Raw genomic sequence first — 8,097 nt, 5'->3', positions numbered from 1 at the left:
CGGATCACGAGGTCAGGAGATCGAGATCATCCTGGCTAACACGGTGAAACCCCGTCTCTACTAAAAAATACAAAAAACTAGCCGGGCGAGGCGGCGGGCACCTGTAGTCCCACCTACTCAGGAGGCTGAGGCAGGAGAATGGCATAAACCTGGGAGGCGGAGCTTGCAGTGAGCTGAGATCCGGCCACTGCACTCCAGCCTGGGCGACAGAGCGAGACTCCGCCTCAAAAAAAAAAAAAAAAAATAGATGTTGGCAAGGCTGTGGAAAAAAGGAAACATTTATCCACTTTTGGTAGAAATATAAATTTGTTCAGCCACTGTAGAAAACAATTTTGCAATTTCTCAAATAATTTAGAACCACCATTTGACCCAGCAATCTCACTACTGGGTATACACCCAAAGGAATATAAAATCATTCTACCAAAAAGGTGCATGTACCTATATTTATTACAGCACTCTTCACAGTAGCAAAAACATGGAATCAACTCAGGTACTTATCAACAAATGTTTGGACAAAGAAAATGTAATAAACATACACTGTGGAATACTACACAGCCATAAAAAAGAATAAAATAATGTCCGTTGCAGCAATAGGGATGTGCCTGGAGGCATTTATTCTAAGCTAACTAAATTTGAAACAAAAAACCACGTACCACATGTTCTCACTTATAAGTCTATTCAATTAATGAGGGTTTTATAGGGGTTAAAAGGATTAAAAAAGAGAAAAATTTCCCATATCCAATAAAACATAGGCATTTTCATTCATATAATGGTTTTAAGACATGGGAAAAATGATATCTCAATTTACATATGCTTAAAAGAGAAAAACTCAGTATCTGGTTAGGTAATCAATAATTAGACTCCAAGGATAAAAATAAAACCATATTAGTCTTCTATTGTTGCATAACAAATTACTACGGACTTAATGGCTGAAAACAATATACATTTATTATCTCAGTTTCTGTGAGTCAGGAGACCAGGCGTGGCTTAACTGGGTCACCTGCTAAAGGGTCACAGGCTGCAATTACAGTGCTCACCAGGGCTGAGATCTCATCAGAGCTTGACTGAGGAAGAATCTGTTTCAAAACCTCCTAAGATTATTGACAGAATTCCTTTCCTTGAAACTGTAGGATTCATTAAAAAAAAAAAAAACTTGCTTCTTCAAAGCAAGCAACAGAAAGAAACTCCAGCAATATAGGAAATACAATCTTATGTAATCACCTAAACATGATCAATACATACCATTGATTAGAATCACAGGGGAGATGATACACAAAGGCATGAATTCTAGGAGAGAGAGTTCATGGGGTCACTTTCAAGTGTGATAACCGCAAAAAAAAAACAAAATCATACGACAGAATTTGAAATTCTCTTGGCTATGATTTGCCATGCTAAATATTTTTATCTATATTTTTTCTAAAACCAAAGATAAATTGATATGGTGACTTAAAATACTTTATCCAAAAAGGCCCTAATGCAAATTTATAATTCATCAAACAAAGCAATCAATCAAACAAAATCAGCTATCTGACATTATGGAGAAAAGCATGGAATCAGGAGTCAAATTTGGATTTTAGCTCAGCCACTTATTAGATGTTTGTTCACAGATATTTTCATGAGCCTCTATGGGTTTCAGTTTCTTTGTCTGTAATATGGAATGCACTTAGACTTACCTTACAAGATTCTTATGTCAATTCGAGAAAATATTTGTAAACTACATTAAATAGGTTTGGTACAAAGAAGTTGTTCAACAAAACACAAAAGTAGTAAAATCAAGGTATTAAAATCCCACTGTGTATGTAGTACCCAGTGACATCAGGTTTTTTTTTTTTTTTTTTTTTTTTTTTTTTTTTTTTTTTTTTTCTGAGATTAAGTACTATCCCCTCTTTGTATGGAAAATAAAATTTATAATGGAAAATGAGGCAGTAAACTGACTCAGCATGTACCAGAACAAGCAAGTAAAATGTGTGTATACCAAGATGTATGCTATACTCATTCAAGCACTCTATATACATTAAATGTGAAGTTGTTCCTTTGTGTCTCATCTTCCTCCAACAGATACCAAGTGTTTTTAGGTGTGGCTTTCTAAGAGTAGTATTGGCTGTGCCATTTAATATACAGATTCTCAGACAGCAATCTCAAGAGGTGGGTCAGAAATTCTGCATTTTACATAATGCTTCCTTATTTAGAGGAGTAAATTTTTATGTATAATAACAGTTTAAAAACTACTGGCTTACTGTTACACAATAAGAGTAACAATAGATAATTACCTGCAAGACCTGGAGAGTTAGGACATAAACATAAATATTTCAGTTCCTTTGCACTGGCTCACTTCTCTTTTTTGAATTCTAGGGACATGAATTTGTAGACATGTGAGTGAATACTAGAAAATATAACTTAAGTAGTGTTAAAGTAATTAGAGTTGGAAAATAACTTATTATCATTTAGAAAGAATGGCTCTGTTCCATTGTCTTCAAAGAGAGCAAGGGTTTAGAAACCATCTAAAGAATGAAGGACTATCAGTAAAGGTCAAGAAGAGAGAAAAGATGGGGTTGTAGACTAAAGATAGGAAACCTGAAATTGATTTGTATTTAGGAAAGTAATGAACAATGAGCTACAGATGGTAGAATGGGTCAAGTTGATAAATAATATTCTCCATCAGGAAAGAGGTCTATTTTTCAAATAGCTTTATTCCTAATAACTTGAAAGGTCACTTAGGCCTAGCCAGGTATCATACACAATCCAATCCTAACAAAATTAATTGTTTAATGGGTAAGAAAGTACATGTATAAACTCCAAGGTTAAAGGCAAACCTGAAAGGAATCAGAGTTTTTATTAGGTAGAACCATTTCGGGAATCAGTTTATTGTTCTGAAGAGAGGAAATAAAGTTCCAGAGAAAGTTGTTACAGAAATCCTGGTCAACGATATATAATAGAGATAATAGGATGACCAACAGCAAAGATCTGCAAGGTCACTGGTATATTTGTGGTAACAGATAGCAAGGGTTAGGATAAAACTTGTGGCTGCTGAGACAGAAGGAAATGGCTAGATAGAGGTGATATAGTGAAGGCAATAGCTACCTCAATTTAGTTATTTATAAAAGTCAGAAAATCCTATTTTTTCAGATTGTGAGGTCTGAAAATGGAACTGAAAATCAATAGAATGATACCCTAATAGAGCATTTGAAAATGTTAAGGCTCACAGAGGAATTAGTACAGAGTTAGCATGTTAGGGGAGTGAAAGCTTTGATAATTAATTCAACTCGTAAAATATTCTTTATTTTTATAATATTTAAGCAACAGATACAAGTTAGGAGGGAAGCTTGGAAACTGTAACTAAGCAAGCACAGCATTTATCTCCCTAGCCAAAGTGAGGCAGACATTTGAATCACTATTCTATTAGTTCATTTGTATTTTCTTTTTCTTTTTCTTTTTCTTGGAGTTTTGCTCTTGTTGCCCAGGCTGGAGTGCAATGGTGCGATCTTGGCTCACCGCAACCTCCACCTCCTGGGTTTAAGTGATTCTCCTATCTCAGCCTCCTGAGCAGGTGGGCTTACAGACGTGCACCACCATGCCCAGCTAATTTTTTTGTATTTTTAGTAGAGACGGGGTTTCTCCATGTTGGTCAGGCTGGTCTCCAACTCCCGACCTCAGGTGATCCACCCACTTCGGGCTCCCAAAGTGCTGGGATTACAGGTGTGAGCCACCGCACCAGGCCTGATTTATATTTTCAAACCTTCCTGAAATACATCTTTTCTCTGTTTATAAAATAAAGTGCAATTCTGACCAAGCAGAGTCTGAGATTGAGTTCTATAGGTTGTTTTAGTCTGCTAATGTCACTTCTGCAAAAGTAAGATTTTTTGAAGATCAGGAAGGAAATAGTTTTAGTATGCTGGTTACCAGGAAATCTTCCAAATAACAACAGTATGACCAAATACCTGATTCTTTCTCAGTGCATATAGTCTTTTTATTACACTAAATCAACCATTTGTAGTCTTGAGTAAATGCAATAATAATAGTACCCAATTATCCACCTCTAAGATTACTATGACCTGAAATTAGCTGACCCACCAGCATGACACAGAAATTATCAAGGTGGCAATTACTAAAAGCAGTTTGATTCCTGATTAGTTACTTGATAATACTTCATTATGAAACAAAGAAAAAAAATGAATGTAAGACTCAGACCGCTTTTTGACAACTGCTAATGAATTTATTGTTCTCTCTATAGATATTTGGATATGGGATTTTGGTTACCCCCTGTGAACATCAGCAGTAATATGTTCTTATTTCTTGCTCAACCTTCATGACAAGAAATGACCTTGCATGGCAATTGTTTCTTATTATACTTGATTTGAAGGGTATGTAATTACAGACTGCATGCTGACTTCCATACAATCACATGGGGTACAATGTCAGAACAACCATACAATGTCTAAATGTTTTTCTTCCTTAAAAATTCCTTTTGATTTTGTGCTTTTTATTAATTTTACTATGATGATGTATACATTGTAAAAACTTGTAAACACCTTAGAATGTTCAGTTCACAGAAAGTACTGTATTCTAATTTTATTATATCCATTGGCAATTTCACTCAAATGCTTAAAAACACTCAAATTAGAATGATCATTCAGCAAATATATGACTATCCAACTATTTGGGTTCTAATGTATGTTTTTGCTAAATTGTTAAATATATTAGAAACATCCCCCAAATATCCCGAATTGCTGGTGATTCTAAAAGTGTTCAAAACTTCAAAAATAATTCTCTATTAATAAGAACAATATTGCAAATATGTCACTTATATAATAGCCATAACTTCCTTTGTTTCCAAGTCCCTAAGCATCCAAGAGACTTCAAGATAAAACTGTATAGCTACCATCTTCTAGAACTAGGTCTGCTAATTAATATAGCCTGAGAAATCAAAAACGTAAATCAATTTTTATTTTAATCAAGCAAGTAAAGTTAATGAAAAATAAATGTCCCAGAGAAGATCACAAAAGGCTCTCTTGTGTAAACACTCCTAACAGGATCCGACTGAGAGCAGAATCGGCCCCTGAAGAGTGTCAACCTAAATAAGATCATTCTGGGAAAATCACTGGGCGTTTCAGAGATGGAGAAGAGTCAGATAAACACTACTATAGGGATCTGCACAAGCATAAAAGATTGTAAAGGTAGACATTGTTGAGAAACATGCTCTAATACTGTCTACTTGATTAAACCTTTTAGCACTTTCATTGTGCCTTGAGGCTTAAATATAATTGTATGCCATCATTGACGCATTACAGTAGTATTTGATATTTGGAATGTTGTTCAAAAAGAATGCAACTGATAAGAATCATTTTTAGACTTTTGCATTCTCTTATGAAAGGCTTTCTAATCAGAGAGTCATTGTATAGCTGGATTTCATAGATGCAAATGAAACCCTTCTAATGGGGTATTATAATGATAAATGTGTATGTATACATATATATGTAACAGCTGCTCACTTTGGTTTGCTTTTATTAGTATCTATTTTATTCTGCATTATCACTATAGAATCTTTGTCCTTTCTGAGTTCCCACTGCTGCTTTCAACTTCACTGACAGTTATTTTCTCTCCTGGGAGCCATCAATGTTTACCATACCTGGCTACATCTTGTGTCTTCCACTGATAAACAACAACTTAAACACCAATGTCAAGCAATGTCACTCAACACATCTGTCTTGTTAATGCAAATTGTGAGGTAAAGTGAACCCTCCCCTCTGACTACTTGTTGCATGAGTACAGCAGAAGTAAACTGAGAGGAACATATCATGAGCATACAAATCATGGGTCCCTACCACAACTACAAGGAACACAGTACATCGTTTGTAAAGTGTCCCAGGTGAAAATAGTATGAATCCTTGATTTCAAAATGAAATATTAAATTTTTTATAATCTACAGATACTAAGATTAACAAGAGAATGTATTTTCATATATAAAATCACTTTTCTTCTCAAGTATTTATTTGACTTTTATAAAGTCTGATATTCTCACCTGATTTTGGTTTTGGGAATGTAAAAATTCAGCCCATAAAATTCAACTTGACATCAGTAAATGTGAATCCGAGATATTGTTTTTACACATGGATAAATCACTTTTAAGTTCAAGGGTGAAGAATGCGATGAAACTGAAAACATATACCAATTTTTCATAGCTTTCTCTAGCATTCACCATTATTCTTTACCTCTTTCAAATGTAATTCCCTGTGCAAGGGAATATGGTTGATAGAGCTTTGTGGCACAATGTACCTGAAATCATTCATTTGTCTGTACCTAAGTGATTTTCTGTGTAACAGGTGTTTTGTTTCGGAATTTACATTCAACACTCAGGTGGGGATGTTTAAGGTACCAAGAAGAGTCATTTTGAAATTTGGGCCTGGAGTTCAAGCCGACGATTAGAATCACTTCCCAATTAAAAAAAAAAAAAAAAAAAAAAAAAAGGTGGTGGGGGTGGCTGGGCACAATGGGCTCACACCTGTAATCCCAGCACTTTGGGAGGCTGAGGCGGGTGGATTACAAGGTCAGGAGATCGAGACCATCCTGGCTAACATGGTGAAACCCCGTCTCTACTAAAAATACAAAAAAATTAGCTGGGCATGGTGGCGGGCTCCTGTAGTCCCAGCTACTCGGGAGGCTGAGGCAGGAGAATGGCATGAACCTGGGAGGCAGAGCTTACAGTGAGCTGAGATCAGGCCACTGCACTCCAGCCTGGAGCGAGACTGTCTCAAAAAAAAAATAATAATAATAAAAAGACTCTTCCCTTTGATTGTCGCTGTTTTAATATACTTGCTGATTTCTTTTACTGGTCTTCTTAAAAGTTTTCAAACTTTTTTTTTATTAAAAGCCAATGATATCATTTACTAAATAATGAATTCTAGTCATAAAATAGGTTGTAAACCTAATGAGAATATGATATTAATGCTTACTGATACCAGTTTTTTAGAAAGAAGTTCTATTTAATCACAGAAAAAAACAATTCTGGATAACTCAATTTTTTTCTAATTATTGTTCAGCACATTCTGTTCTCATTGAGAGGAATGACATGTTAATGCTAAAGGGCATGGCCCCCTGTCAATGGGGAATAGTCTCCATTCAAGTGAAAGCTAGGCTGCCAGAGCAATAATAGTTTATACAAGAGGCATATATTACATGCCCAAACATCGTTTCGGTAAGAATTCTGGCAATAAGATGACTACAAGTATAACAACATTCCAAATATTTTCTTTATACATCTTTAAAGGGAGAAATTCTTATCTTGAGAATTATCCATTTGGTATCTCTTGAGGTAGATGAACAAGGAAAGGAAATATCAGTAATGGCCAACTAAAATAGGACCTTGAATTTTTCTTCAAGTTCTAAACTTTCATACTGAGCCCAAAGATGATAGCAGTATCATCCCTAAGTTGGTTTGCTATTAAAAGTAATACATTTGACAGTCAGACATACAGATGTATATATTGCAAAAAATTGCCCATGAGGCCCTCTGGTGTAAATGCACTGGTCTTTACACAAGCTTATATGACTTTTACAGAAATTACTACTATTCATGTATTCACTTTTGAAACAGTGAAAGCAAATCAGGTGAAATCAAAGTCTTGTTCAGTACCTTTCTGAGGAGTTGTGATTGAAAAAGGACCGTCATCCAACATTCTAAAGTTCCTCTGTGCTAACCTCAAGGGGAGAGGATGTAGTTACTTTCCGAATATCAGATAAAAATTGATACATGTTGCAACTTCCTCCAAGTAAGTTATAAGAGTTTTTCTTCTATGCTACTTTATTGATTTGTAAAGTGAATTAATCTAACGCTAAAAGTAGGTTTTGATCTGGTATCAGTTTTAAAGTATATGAGACAACTATCATTTAAAAGTAGCTTAGGGGCCAGGCATGATGGCTTATGCCTGTAATCCCAGCACTCTGGGATGCTGAGGCCAGTGGATCACTTGAGGTCAGGACTTCGAAACCAGCCTGGGCAACATGGTGAAACCTGGTCTCTACTAAAAATATAAAAATGAGACAGGTATGGTGGAAAGAACCTGTAGTCCTAGCTACTTGGTAGGCTGAGGCAGGAGGGTC

The sequence above is a fragment of the Macaca nemestrina genome, chromosome 11, assembly GCF_043159975.1.
Source record: "Macaca nemestrina isolate mMacNem1 chromosome 11, mMacNem.hap1, whole genome shotgun sequence".
Classification (NCBI taxonomy): Eukaryota; Metazoa; Chordata; class Mammalia; order Primates; family Cercopithecidae; genus Macaca; species Macaca nemestrina.
Note: the sequence above shows the minus strand (reverse complement) of the source record.